The sequence below is a fragment of the Neomonachus schauinslandi genome, chromosome 3 (genome assembly GCF_002201575.2).
Source record: "Neomonachus schauinslandi chromosome 3, ASM220157v2, whole genome shotgun sequence".
In the NCBI taxonomy this organism is placed as follows: Eukaryota; Metazoa; Chordata; class Mammalia; order Carnivora; family Phocidae; genus Neomonachus; species Neomonachus schauinslandi.
Genome location: NC_058405.1, coordinates 42,032,175 through 42,047,590, shown reverse-complemented (window position 1 = coordinate 42,047,590; position 15,416 = coordinate 42,032,175). Strand labels below are relative to the sequence as shown.

Below are 15,416 nucleotides of genomic sequence, written 5' to 3'. Positions count from 1 at the left end.
ATGTGAGTTAATCTCCAAATTTAAGAGTTAGCTCACCAAAAGCACATTTGTAAAACAATAGTATAGGAAACGGATGACTTTTAAAAGCATGCACTTAAGCAAGTTTGTGGGAAGTTGTTAGAGTATGAGCTGGGTGATTTCTTCTACTATGCTACTCATCATTCCATAACCATTCCCAGGTTGGCAAACAAACAAGCAAAAAAATAAAAATCAACGTGTAACTTTCCAACAGATTAAAAATTTCAAACATCGACTATTAACATGCCAAATTTTAATAAGCTTAGTGGTACACAGGGATTAAAAGATTTATAAATGCTTTCAAATCAACCTTGTAGAAAATACAACATAACCTTCAAATAACCCTGACTTAATGCAATAGTGGAGTGGAATAAAATTTCCTCAGTTGTTTGTTGGATGGAAACTATAATGAGAACATATCATAAGTGGATTAGAAGAATTTCCTACTGAATATGTTAATAGTGTATCATGAGCAATCTTCACATGCAACTATCAATCAAAACTGCTATAATCAAGAATCAATAAATGGTGCTTTCTTGGGGTATAACTTAGTTTACTTAGATACTTGGAATTACTGAAAACAAATCAAATTTTAATTGCTCAATTACAAAAACTGGGAATGTTTTATAAATTACAAAAATATTTTCCTAAGATTCTTTAAGAAAAAAACATAACTACAACTCAGTGCAGATTCCCCCTTAAAATCAAGGCCTTTGCTGAACAGTAAAACATCATATTCCCACTTCCCATTCAGTACTCTTTATTCCCTTCCCCATTGACTTTTTTTTTTCCATAGAACTTGTCATATCTGATATGCTATATATTTTGTTTATATGCATCTTGTCTTTTTACTCCAACAGAATATGAAATCCTTGAGGGAAGGGATTTCATTCACTGCTAAATCTTTGCACTTATAATATGCATACACTTAGTAAAGCTTTTTGGAAGGAAAGAATGAAAGAAAGAAGGAAGGAAAAAAGGAAGAGAAAAATAATATCCTCATAAGACTTAAATTTTTTACTCCACCTTTTGTTTCAGACAAAAACTTGGTTTTTGTGTTCTCTGTTTTTGATATACATAAAACTACTTCATTTATTTCATTCCTAAATTTGAGTAATATTACATGAATACATCATATAGATTTATTCATTTCCCTACTGGTGACTATTCAAGTTAGTTCCAAGTTTGCTATTAGAAAAAAATTAATGCTGCAGTGTACTTCTTTGAACACTTCCCCTAGTGTACGTAAACAAGAATTTCTCGTATATATATATATATACACTGATTCAAGAGTATGTATTTTTAACTTTACAAGTTTACAAGATAGTACCAATTAATCTCCCGAAGTTACATTTCCCAAAACAGATTATTATTTTACTACACCACCCATTTTACTACACCACCACCAACATTGAGCATTAGTATGCTTTAACTTGTCTTTTTCCAATCTGATAATTGTGATATGTTTTAATTTCAGTTTCTGATGACTAGTGTTGTTGGAAACTGCTCTCATATGCTTTACTCATTCGTATCTATTTCTGGGTGAATTCCTGTTTATTAACTTTGTCCAATTTTACTGAAACAATTTTTTTCTTATTACTTTAGAAGACTCTCTTATACATTGTGGATAAATATTTCTTTTCTGTTTATGATCTTGGATATTATGCCTATTTAATGGGGTTTATTTGTTAAATGTAGTAAAATTCACCAGTCTATTATTTTATGATCTCTGCTGCTTATACTTTTTAAAGACCTTTTCTATACCAGTTCTTAAAGATATGTCTTAAAGATATTTCTATTAAGTATGTTAAAATTTTTAACACATTTAATATATCTGTACAGATGATCCCTGATTTACAGTGGTCCAACATGATTTTTGACTTTGTGATGATTCAAAAGTGATACACATTCAATAGAAACCGTACTTCAAATTTTGAATTGCAGTGTTTTCCTGGACTAGTGGTTTGCTGTATGATACCCTCTCATGAGGCTGGGTAGCCAGCCACAACTGTCAGTCAGCCACACAATCACAAGGGTCAACAACTAATACATTTACAACCATTCTGCACAGCCATTCTGCTTTTTACTTTCAGTACAGAATTCCATAAATTACATGAAGTATTCAACACTTTATTTAAAATAAGCTTTGTGGTAGATGATTTGGTCTGCTGTAGGCCAGTGTAAGTGTTCTGAGAATGTTTAAGTTACGATGTTTGATAGGTTAGGTGTATTACATACATTTCGACTTACGATGGGTTTATCAAGACGTAACCCTATTGTAAGTCGAGGAAGATCTGTGTTTGTTTGGGGACATATTCTGAGATAATGTTTTAGTTTTGTTTTATTCCTTAAGGATAGGGTATTGTCTGAAGTCACATATTGAATTGTTATTTTTATACAGGTGTGTAATGCTAACTCTAGCAAGTATCAGTGTATTTGTGGAGCTAGTTCTGTGCTTTCTGTTTTCTTCTGTTGATATATTTTTAAATCATGTGACCATAGCAATATTATTTGTTTATTCATTTTTAATTTAAACGATACAGTTTTAAATTTTTTCCAGCTTTATTGAGACAGTTTTTTTTCCAGCTTTATTGAGGTATAACTTTCAATACATAATATAGATTTGTTAACTATAGTTACTATGAGATACAGATCCAGAACCTATTCATTGAATAACTGGAAGTTAATACTGTTTAACCAGTATCTCCCCATTTCCTCCATCCCCCAGCTCCTGGCAACCACCATTCTACTCTGTTTCTATAAGTTTGGCTTTTTAAGATTCCACATACAAGTGAGATCATACATCTTATAATAGATCTTTTGATGGCCCTTTGGATGTCTTCTCTGGAATAATGTCTATTCAGTTCCTCCGCCCGTTTTTTAATCAGATTTTTTTTTTTGTAATTGCATTCTCTGAGTTCCTTTTATATTCTGGATATTAACTCTTTATCAGATGTATGATTTGCAAATACTTTCTCCCATTCTGTAGGTTATCTTTTCATTTTGTTTATTATTTTTTTTGCTGAGCAGAAGTTTCAGTTTGATGTAGTCCCTTTTATTTATTTCTGCTTTTGTTGTTTGTGCTTTCGGTGTCATATCCAAAAAAGTCATTGCCATAACTAATGTCAAAGGGCTTTTATCCTATGTTTTCCTCTATGGGTTTTGTGGTTTCAGGTCTTTTATTTAAGTATTTAATCCATTTTGAGTTAGTTTTTGTGAGTGATGTTAAGATACTAGGTCCAATTTAATTTCTTTGCATGTAATTATCCAATTTTCCCAACATCATTTATTGAAGAGACTTATCTTTTCCCCATTGATTATCCTTGGCTCCCTTGTCAAATATTAGTTGACCATATATATGAGAGTTTGAAAGTATAGTAGCAAGGCAGATAAGAGCAAATCATATTACAGTACTCAGGAATTACTAAGAATTTGTATAATATTATAGGAATGACACTTGATTCACTTTATTTACTTCATGTTTGATTGTCTTATAAAATACTATTCTTCCTCTTTCATAAGTTTGTTTATTTAAAAAAGAGTCATAGATAATGTAAATCTTTATTATGAATTACAGTTATTTTTTTTCATTTGAAAGGTCCTTGCATGCCTCTTCTGAAATATATATTCTTCTAATATATGTAATTGTACCCATCCCTGTCATGTATCCTCTTGAATAGAAATAGGTATTTTTCTGTGATCAAAAGTTTTGCCCAAAACCTCTAGATATTTTTCTGATATGAATTGCTACAATTAAGCCTTAATTTTGCATTTATATTAGTCAAAAATGATTGATATTGACTAAGAATGAAGCCTAGGTTTAGAATTATGAGAAGTACATTTGTAGTTTGTGTTGGTAACTTCAGAAAGAAAAAAATATAAACTTTCTTTTTCTTTTTTTTTTTTTTAAAGATTTTATTTATTTTTTTGACAGAGAGAGACATAGAGCAGGAACACAAGCAGGGGGAATGGGAGAGAGAGAAGCAGGCTTCCTGCAGAGCAGGGAGCCCGATGTGGGACTCGATCCCAAGACCCTGGGATCATGACCTGAGCCGAAGGCAGACGCTTAACGACTGAGCCACCCAGGTGCCCCTAAACTTTATTTTTCTTTATTTTCTCTTTCCTTTCTCTCATTTAGCCCATAGATTAAATGAGTAAGATATCCTTTAAAATAATGTATAAATTAATTACATTATAAAATTTTTCTCTTCTTATAACATGCAAAATCAGATACAATACATAACTCAAGACTTGTTTATTTTTACACCAGGAATGACATTTTGCTGTTAATATTATACTAACTCTTAATAATGAATTTGATTTTCCCAAATTGATGAGGAAATTGCTGATTATATGAAGTTTCCATATTTAGTAAAAATGAATATTAATATTGTAAAATGATGAATTGCTAATATGGGACATTGAGCGTGCAATCAACTATAAAATATCCCTCCTATAAAAGACAAGAATTTATAGTGATAATTTTGGAACTTAATTCCATTTCTAATGCCATGTATAACAAAGGAATAGGTAACTCTGTAGCCCTTCATAGGGGGAAATAATTATCTTTCTTTAAAAATGCTTATTTTGACTATTTTGGGGAAATAACATAATTGTGTGATCATTATCAGCATTTTATTTTAAAATGTGCTCCAAAAAGAAAGGAAAATAATGCCTGCTTGGTAGTAGAAGAAAAATGTCTATCAAAAAATGTTAGTTAATTAATTAAACTTATAAAAGTCATTTTTAATTTCTAATGACAAGCAGTCAGGAAGTGTTATGTTGAATTTAGCTCCATTTCAGTTAAGAGGTATTGTACTGGTTTTCTTTAACAGCAACACGACATCACTGTTGGGATATTCTGTTTAAATATGTTAGAAAAATAAGCTTAACAGACAGAAGGAGTAATCTCTTTTAATTGACATTAAAGAAAAGTGATAAAATTATGCTAATGAACCAAGTACCATATATACGACTAGGTATGATATAAATTCAACCCAATAAAGTCTCTTTTAAACAGAGATATCAGACCATATACATTTAAATATTTCTATACCCTAAATTGTTAAAAAACAAAGCAAAACAGAAAAAGTACCTCTATGACAAAGGATTAACATCTGGATATATGTATGAAGCACCTTGTAACCACCACTTCAGATCCTGCCTTGTCTCCCCTTGTCTTGCCAGGTGTTCCAGCCCAGAGATTGCTATAACAACTGGCACTTTGCTGCCTGCAACTGATTTCGTGTGGGTGGGCCCTTACCAACACCCAGTCCATATACTTTTGCCTCCAAATCTGGGGCTTCCCTGTTGACCTTGAGGCATGAAATGTCTCAGCTCATTTGCATGAGCAAATTTTGGGGTCAGTTAAAATCTAGGAGTGCAAATCTTTGACTAGTGAGATTTAGGAGCCAGTTACATAAGTTCTTACCCTTTCCTCTCTTTTATAGGCCTTGCTGAGATGCACTCATTATTGCTACTTAGAGTAATGTCATGAGATCAAGTAGTCGGTACATTTTGTACCAAATGATAAGCATCCTTTCACTGTCTCTCCTTCTTGGCCTTATTATTCCCTTGTCCTTCACTTCCACTTCTCCAATTTACACTTCCTCAAAGAAATACATCATCATATAAACTTCTGTTTCAGGCTCTGCTTTCTGGGAATTCACACTAAAACAACATGTGAAAAAATTGTTATAAATAAGAAATACCAGAGGTCAATTTGATAATATAATAATAAGGAAATAACATGAAATATAATTCACAAACCAATAAATGTGGTCAGAAAATGAAAAAAAGACCACCCTCATTACTTACAGAATTCAAAGTAAAATGTGATCTCCCCAAATTTAACTGTTTTTTAGTTTAATAAAAACATTAACTATTGCTAATTTTGAGGGAGGAATCATATTTGTTGAATAAAATGGAAATCATGCAAACATTCTATCTTTAAAAAATAATAAGTTTTCAGCGAGAGATTACTATAGGACAGATATTTTTCTCAGTGCTTTGCATATATTGAACAATGTAATCTTTAACTCAATTCTGCTACGGGTATTAATGCTACCATTTCTCAGATAAAGAGTGGAGAATGAGGGTTGAAGTTGGAATTCAAACTCAGCACTCTCACTCCAGAAGACCTGTTCTTTACTGTTCACTCTGCTGCCTGTTGTGGATTGCAGATACTATGGAAGTCTTCAGGTATCTGTACTTCCTGCTTCAATTTCAGGGTATCCTCCCGGTGCCCAGGCTTCAGGTAACCAAAGAAACCATCCTGAACTCAAAGTTCCAAAACACGTGGCCTCCAAACAGGGTGATTAATCTTTTTTATGCCATGGACCCCTTTGGCAGTCCGATAAAATCAATGGATCCCTCTGAGAATAATTATTTTTAAGTTAAAATAAATAATATAGAGAAATTAAAGAAGTAATTTTATTTAAATATAGCTTATCAACTGTTGAAAAAGTAAATTTGTGGTGTAGCAATATATATGCTTCTTTAACAAGATTTTGTGTTAGTTCTAATAGCTAATTTCAAAATAAGAAGGTCTCACAATGACTCTAAATTGTATTTCAAGATATCACTACAAGACTTCATGAGATCTGAATTAGAACCTCCACCAAAGGTTTCATAAAACTTGGCTTTGGAGACAGTGTTTGGCTAGAGTGGGCTGGAGTTGGGTATTTCCTTTCCCCAGGTCAGTTAGGCTCAGATAATATCCCAGCAGGTTAGGCTCTTATTAACTAGTTCCCCACTGAGGGCAGGCCTTGTTGAGAAGAACGGAGTGTTCTGGCATATTTTAAGATGCATCCTTTTCCCCCTCTCCCTCCTGGAAGCATGAGGGGAATTTTCTTCAATATTTATTGTGAAAAGCTATATAAGCCGCTGGAGATAAAACTCACAAAAGTGTGGGGGCCTCCCTATAACTTAGTCCCCCTGGAAATTTTAACTCACAGAACTGTGCACACTGAGACTCTGGCAATTTGTCAGTTGCAGTCCAGGTTTTTTTTACCCCAGCACTGGTTCGCAGAGCATTTTTTGCTCCTGAGTTTCTTCTCTGGTAAGCCATGACCTCTGAATTCACCTCTCTCTCCACTCTCAGAGGCAGCCGTTTTCCCTATGTCCTCCCTTATGGATTCAAGAAGAGTTGTTGAATTTTCAGTCTGTTCAATTTTTGAGTGTTGACAGGACAGTGGCAACATTCAAGTTCTTTATGTGTGGAAATGGAAATTAGAAGTCCTACTTTTTGTTTTTCAGAAGAAGAAAGAACAGAAGGACCAAAGGAAGAAGGGAGGAAGGGAACAAAGACATTCTTAATAGGCAAGATAATCCAAGGATTTAGAGATAGTCTCCCAGAAACTAGGCAAAGGCCAATCTTCAGAATATGCAGTATTGGACAGCCAAGACCTGCTGAGTTAATTCTTTACTGCACAATCATCAACTGTTCATACCTTTGTGTCTGTACTCAGACAAATGCTTTTCTGCTTGTCCTATCCTCCAAAAACAGATAAGGGTAAATTTCTTTTAGCATGGGCATTCTTTTAATCACCTTTGTATCCCTAGTGTATATATAGTGCCCAAAATATAGTAGTGGCTCAATAAGTGTTAAAAAATATTTGAACAGAAATAAATCAAAGTATTTTCTTGTTTTTTTTTAATTACTCTTATTCAGGAAGTGTGTAGTGGAATGCATCATTGCATAATGTAGAGATACCCTCTAATTATAGTCAACAATTGTGCATCTTACTAAGTAAGTACATCTACACATTTTACATATTAGAAACAGGTGAAAACATGGGAAAGAATAATCTAATAATTAAGGATGAAAAGTAAAGCAGGTAACATGAAATATGATTAAGAAGAAATGAGATTAAATTTTATTTTGGATAATTTTCAAGCGTTGTTCCTGTAAGTTTCATAACAGTTCTAATAGATGAGAGGTCCATAGCAATGGAATTTCAAGTAGCAGTCAACAGGATAAAGTTCAGGTTGCTTAGCCATTACTTTCAAAGAGATGTAGCAAGAGATCAGGAAAAGATCGCAGTAGACCCTCAGATCACAGCTTCAGAAATAGTCTGGCTACAAATGTGAGGGACAGACACAGTTATAAGACATAGATGTTTGACAAATAAAAAAATAAGGTTGTATTTTAATTAAATGACAATTTAATTAAGAATTAAGTGTCAATTTTGGTAAATCAGGCTTTGAACCTGGTAGGTTCTTGCAAACAAGTACCTAGGAACCTAGATACGAGAAATGAGGGACAGGCAAGGGCTTAACCACAAGCGATTTAAAGCCACTTTCTGGTACCAAGCTACAGGGTCAGAATGGGAACAATAAAGGTAGATATAGTGAATAACTAATAATCTAGTTCTTTGTTATAACTTTTTTTAAGCAGAAATCTAAATCTCGGGAAAAATGAAAGCATAAAGTAGCATTAAATGCTCCAAAATTCAAGATTAAAATGACACAGGGTCATGGATTCAGGAAAACCATCACAAATTATGATTTATCCTCATTTTTAAAAGGTTATTTAAAATCTCTCTCATTGGGAGTCAAGAAACACGAAATGCTCTTTATTTCTGTGCAATATATGTAATGTTGAACAGTTTCTCTCTTGATTACATTCTAATTATTGTTTTCCTTTTTCTCTCTAGAATCTAGAAGGAATCTTGTTTCCTTTCTGGTTTTGATTTCTCTTTCTACCTAATTATTTATATATACCGAATAAAAGAAGTATAGTACCATGAATTTACCAGAAAATAAAATTAGAACTATGTCAGCCAAAATTAATGAAGTGAAAAACACTGTGACAACAAAAAAGGAGATTAGATGGGGAAGACTGTGAGAGTAAACACTAGCGTTCGCTATTTCTTTCATCACTTGAATCCGTTGTTATTCAGTGAAACAAATGCAGAAATAAGCTACAATCAGGATTATTAGAAGCATAGACTTTATCAGGATGGAATACCATCCATCATAATATTAATCTTTCATGGGAATTATTGGACAATTTTTATGGAGTGTTCTTGTTTTAATAGACATGTAGGGAATGGATTCTGAATTCAGACAGCCTGGGTTTAATCCTAGAGCCACCACTTAATAAACTCGCTCAATCAGTCTGTTCTTTGGGGTCATCTCATCTGAAAAGTGGTGGGAGAATAAAAACACCTCTTTATTATTTTGTGAAAATTAAGGAGGTTAGTTCAGTTGGTGTTCACACTTGTGCCTGACATAAAAACAATTGTTCAAATCAACACCAGCTATTACCATAAAAACTAGAAAAAAATGTAGATATACCTAAAATCCAAAATGTATTTTGGTAAGAAAGTCATATCGGAAGGTTAATCTGAATCCTTTGGAAGCTAAGTTACTAACTTAAAACGGGGATGTTAAAGGTTTACATTCAAGAGCCATCATGGCTCTCGTGCTATTGGCTACAGGTAACAGGAACTCTAATTCAAACTTAAAAAATGTAAACCATAACTAAAATAATATATTATCTGACATAGCATTAGGTAGGAAAACAACCCAGGGTTGTTTTTTGTTGTTGTTGTTGTTGTTTTTTTCCTTTCTTTTTCTCTGGTTATTTAATCAATGCATGCCTTTCCCCTAAAATAATTCCCTCATTGCCATAAGATGTCAGGGAGAGAAACTGAAACATGCTGGGTCCTGGATCACACCCAGAAAAAGTGAAAATCCTTCTACTCAAGCTTGGGATAGTAGTCTTTCCCTTCAAAATGGTCATTTCTTGTTCACCTGCTCCATGCACCAAATGGCTTAATGAACCGCATTTACTCCTCGAGGTCAGGAGCAGGGGATTGGGGACGTTTCCCCAGATCTGTACAGTTCAGTGGCACTGGAAAGAGACTGGCATAAAATGAGAATTTGGTAGGAACAAAGTAGGGAGGAGCAAATGCTGGAGAGACAAAAACAATGTCCACTACAATGGTAGACACTTTGATTATATCTCACTGATTTTATTCTAGTAGACTATCAGTTTAGCAGGGAAACTGTGCACTGATAGATTAAGTTGTTGCTAATATAAAGAAACTTCTACACAGAAATGTCTCTCCCACCTGTGTACTACTGACTTGATTTTTATCTTTTTAAACAGAGTGACAGGCTGTTATATGTACACTTGACACACTGTACATTTATGCATAAAGGACTGATAAAAATATAATTTCCTCTAAATATATTTTGATTAGGAAAAGAGGCAAAAAGAAGAAAAGATGAGGCTTGAAACATTTCCTAGGGTTGCGTATTATAGAAAGAGAGAAGGATGAATGTGTGGAATAGGAATTTCCCTCATTGCTAATTCTTTCCAGGACTGGCATTCATATGAAATATATTTATTTATAGAATTAAATATTCTTTAGTCTATAATATCATAGAATTAAATATTCTTTAATCAATCCTTTCTGGTTCTTTTTTTTAAAGGAATAAATCTATAGGGGAAAGAGCAAGAAAGAGTTAAATGGGCAAAGAATACAAAAATGTACATATAAACAGAACCATTTGATTTTAGGTATAATTAGATTTTATAACTTAACTATTATAATTTTCTCTGTTTTGCATTTAAATTTGTAAAAATATGTGATCTCAACTCAAATATATTTTATTGGGCAAAGAGGTTTTTAATTATATGATGCTCGTCATCTTGAGAATAGATTTAATATATATCTAGGATTTAATCAAAACATACTAAACTCATTAGAAATTGTCTCCCAATTTCTTGGCTTTATGCTTGAAATCATTTTTGTTCTTTGTTAAATTCAAAAATCTATAGCTATAAAGTTAAAAGAGGGAAAATCACAGTGGTGCCATACAGAAAGGATATTTAACAGTCTTTATTTTAAAGTTTAATTGAGCACAAGGAGTAGAGATTTCAAATTGCTAAATTACCTGAAGTATTTATTCATAAAATAGCATATATTTTAAAATAATAAAGATAACAATAATGAATTCAAATAACATCTTGCACCTGGACACAATTTTTAAATATTATATTTAATTCCATTTTTCCCATAATGTACCTATTAGATTGAGAGTGCATTTATGTTCAGTTTCCAGATTAATTCCTTCACAGAATATTAGAGAAATAGATTGTATTCTTTGGGGGGGATGATGCTGCTATGAACTGTTGTCTGCTTACTAATCATGGGACTTGTGTATCCTCTATTTCATCCTTCTTTGAGTTTATTGATTACTCCATCGACTTTTCTATTTTCAGCCTGTCTGTTCATTCGGACTAGTTTGCACCATTAGCAAAATATACAGTTTGTTTTATTCCTCCTCTCAATACCCACTTTTGAAATTAGGCTTTGAAATATAGCAAATGCTTGGCATTAAAACAAATATTTTAAACTTTGCAATGAGGTAAATTCCAAATTTTTTTCCTAAATTGAATGGAATTTGGGCTGTTTTCAAAGTAAATAATGAAAATATTTACTAGAAATACTAGAAAATAGCTTATTGTTTATAGGACATAAATACATGATAGTATTTAGATAGAAAAACATATTTGTAAAAGTGAAAGATATACTTCGAGGCTGTTTAGATAAGAATATTTTTACTGCTAGAATTTAATCTTTATTGTTATTCACTATGATTCAAAAATTTAAGAAGATATGACATTTTATAATTTAATATACCATTTATATTTCTAGATGATATAAGATAAAGAATCATATAATTTATATTTTCTCCATCATTTTTTCTTAGACATAAACACTTTCATAGCAATGAAGGTGACCTAATTCAATAAGTAGATTTTTTTCTTATGACAATATTTTATTCATGATTGAAAAACATGAAAGTTAGTTCTAAATTATCAGAGCTTCTCCCATAATATTGTTAATAGATTTTCATATTCTGGACTATATGTAGTCCCTATTATAAATCAAAAGATATGTATAAATTACGTTCACAGATTGTCTCATGGCATATCCGTACACTCTTATCAATGAGTTAAAACTAACCAAGGCCTGGTTTTCCATTTGAAATATGTATTTCTACACAGAGAAAACTAATAAAGCAATGACTTTAAAACAAATCTGCCTCCTTTAAGTATGCTCAAAAACATGTTTGAAAATGGCATAAGACCTTTAGAAGTTAACAGTAATGACTGCCCAGTGACACAAAGAGGCAACATTCTTTAATTCAGGTTTTGTTAAGTTGAAAGGTACATATGGGCAAGGATTCTTACTTGTTTTAATTTTTGTTCAGTGTTTAGAACAATGTTTGTTTGTTGTTCTAGTTTGTTCATTGTTCTGGTTTCCAAAACCAGTACTTAAAGATGGTCTCTTCAAATCAATATGTGTTGTGCTAAATAATTAAATAAATAAATTTATTGTTGCTTATTTTCTGCTCTTCAACCAGAGTTGCTTCTGCAACCAAATTTAAAGATTTTAAAAACAGTTTTTAGGCATTTTCTTCCCAACAGGCCTTGATGCTAGTTAAGTCCATGGTGTGCATTGTCTCAAAGGTTGGATGAACACCCTTAGAATAAAAAAATCAATGGACTTTCTTTATAGATTATTTTTCAAATCCAATGTGGAGAAAATAGTTTTAAAGGCAACGTTTAATATTGTATAATCCAACCATTTATTTTGTATACTTATTTGAAAACATGTGTTTTATATCAAAAAAAAAAGCTGAGGGGCGCCTGGGTGGCTCAGTCAGTTAAGTGTCTGCCTTCGGCTCAGGTCATGATCTCAGGGTCCTGGGACCCAGCCCCACATAGCACCTCCAGCTCCCTGCTCAGCTGGAGTCTGCTTCTCCCTCTCCCTTTGCCCCCACCCCACCCCACTTCAGCTCTCTCTCTCTCATAAAATGAATGGATAAAATCTTTTTTTAAAAGCTGCAATTGTTAAGAGTAAAAAACTTTAAAGATAGGGTTAGGGTACAATGAAGGCAATTCCAAAAGCTTAGGATATTTAACACCTGTTAAATACTACAACTTGAAGGATCAGGTGCAGTGCTCGCTTCAGCAGCACATATACTAAAATTGGAAGGATACAGAGAAGAATAGCATGGCCCCTGCACCAGGATGGCAAGCAAATTTGTGAAGGATCAGGTGCATGGAGGGTAAGCTATAGACAAAGGACAGGGGAATTACACAAACTGATTTTGGAATTAATACTTTCCCTAGTCTAAGAGCTGGCAAGAGGATGATCTGAGGAATCTATGTGATGTAGATCCTTGAGAAGGGACCCAGTGCTTCAACCCCTGGGCTAAATCCCCAGGTTGTAACTAAAAGGGAAGCAATAAAAAAACCAGTCAGCTTTTAGAGGCTAGGGTTGCATACTACCAAGAATAGTGTTTCATTCTGCACATTGTCAGAGAGGAAAATAACAATGAAAATGGAATTGCTCGGGCAGGTCTCACCCCCTTGGGCAGCCTGCAGAGTCCAGCACACCCCACTGCAGTAGAGGAGGCTTCTCTAAATCTTTCCATCTCCTCTGAGGGATAAAAATGCGGGTTAGATTAAAAAGAGCCCCCTAAGTACTCTGGAAGAAGGATAAGGTAAAGGTGGAGTATGTGGAGCTGGCTATCTGAGGACATAGCAGGTCCAAGGTATCAATAATGATTGACGTACACAGCTTTGAAGATCCCCCTACTCAGGGATCAGTATAGACGGAGAATAGTTATGAGGCTTCTTGCTCCTTTCCTCCTTGAATTAAAAAACATATGTAAGCCCACACACTCCAGGGAGAAATAAAATATAAATGTGAAGGGAGAGAAATCTGAGAGCCTTGATTGAATAAGGAGTTATGACAAAAGTAACTCAGTTCCAAATGGAATAACATGAGACTTATCTTTCTTTAATGGATAATAGTAACTATCCTGCAATCAATGAGAACTAGGTCACATCATTTGTACTTAAAGAGATGTAAAGATAGGTCTTTCTCTACATACCTGATTCAAAGAAGTATAAATTTCATGCATATTAAATTTATAATATGTTGTTAAAAGGTCTGTAAGTGGTTCCATATTCGAGTCAAAACTTCCCCTCCTACATTTAATCGGTATAACCTGAAGGGTTTTTAGTAAAACACAGATTGCTGGACCCCCAGGGTGGAGACTGAGGATTTGCATTTTTAACAGATTTCCAGGTGATACTGATCCCGCCAGTTTGAACCCTACATTTGAACAACCATCCCCTTATTGTACATAACCATACTGTATGGCTTTTGCTTTAGTCAAAACCTCCAGTGTTTTTGTCATGTCCACTATTTTCTATGTCCTGTTTAACAATCAAACACAAGAGAAATAAACCAATGTCACTTTTATTTTTGCAGTTGCACTGTTGGATGGCAGTTAAATTAAATCACAGTGTATGGGATGTGCCCAGAAAAATCTAGCCTTCTTTTATGGAACTGTGCTTTCCTAAAATTTTTTTGGTCATTGCTACTTATCCTTCTTAGGTGGAAGGATTCATGCAAGATTAGTATTGATGAAAAGTACAACCTGGGTAATTGTGCCAAATTTTCTACTAATGTATTTGTTTTAGCAAATAAACAATAACTTTGTTGAAATAGTGCAGAACATAGTTGTGTCTGGGATAGAGAAGAGGGTATGTTTGGGTATAGGATAATTTGCTCTCGTGTTGGGTAACAAGGTATAGTTGATGCCAAAAAAAGGAGATGTCTGAAAACTATTTGATGGATTGAGTGGTGACATGCTCTTTGAACTATGAATAAGCACTGAAAAAAAAGTCTTAATTATTCCCTTTACCTTCATATCATAGAAAAGTCAACCATTTTTCCAATAGGCTGAATTATACACGTTGTGATATACACTTGATTCATTTTCAGAGATGAGGACAGAGGATTCCTTGATATACTATTGAAGTAAGAGCAGAGAAACTCCTTCTTGGACTCCTGGGGATTAAAAATCTTGTGTTGTTAACATCCAAACTCCTACTCTGACAATGTGAGTCCAAGTAGTGAATCCAGTTGCCTGAACTAAAAATCTTTTAAAATGTATTAATTTAACAAGCACAAGATTTTCCAGGCATTGTTCTAAGCATGTATGACATATATTAATCTTCATAACAAGCCAGTGAGATGAGAACACATTGCACAGACATTGAAGTATTTTGTCCAGTATCATACAGCTAGTAAGAGGAGTAATTGAGATTAGAATCTGGCATTTGGGTAGGGATTCTTAATGCTGTCATAAAATTGAGATTTTCTCTCTTTCAAGAATCTATTACCATACCTACCATGAGGCTATTATCAGATGTCTGATCCCCTTAATTAAATAATCATGATGTTTTCTCCTCCTAGATACCTCTGCATAATTGTTTACTCTTCGTGGCCTCTCTCATTTTCCATTTCATTGAATTTTCTAATTTTCTTCCTAACTTACTCACTTTTCTTATGTCTGAC

At 33.5% G+C, this 15,416-nt stretch overlaps 1 non-coding gene and 1 pseudogene across 1 annotated transcript; one reads left to right on the top strand and one right to left on the bottom strand.

Annotated features, from left to right (window-relative positions):
* Nucleotides 1-14,016, bottom strand: part of LOC110587653 — a 37,399-nt pseudogene extending 23,383 nt beyond the window's left edge.
* Nucleotides 13,001-13,107, top strand: LOC123324406. Its single transcript, XR_006539784.1, has one exon. It is a non-coding gene; the product is annotated as a U6 spliceosomal RNA (small nuclear RNA).
* Nucleotides 14,017-15,416: the final 1,400 nt, after the last annotated feature.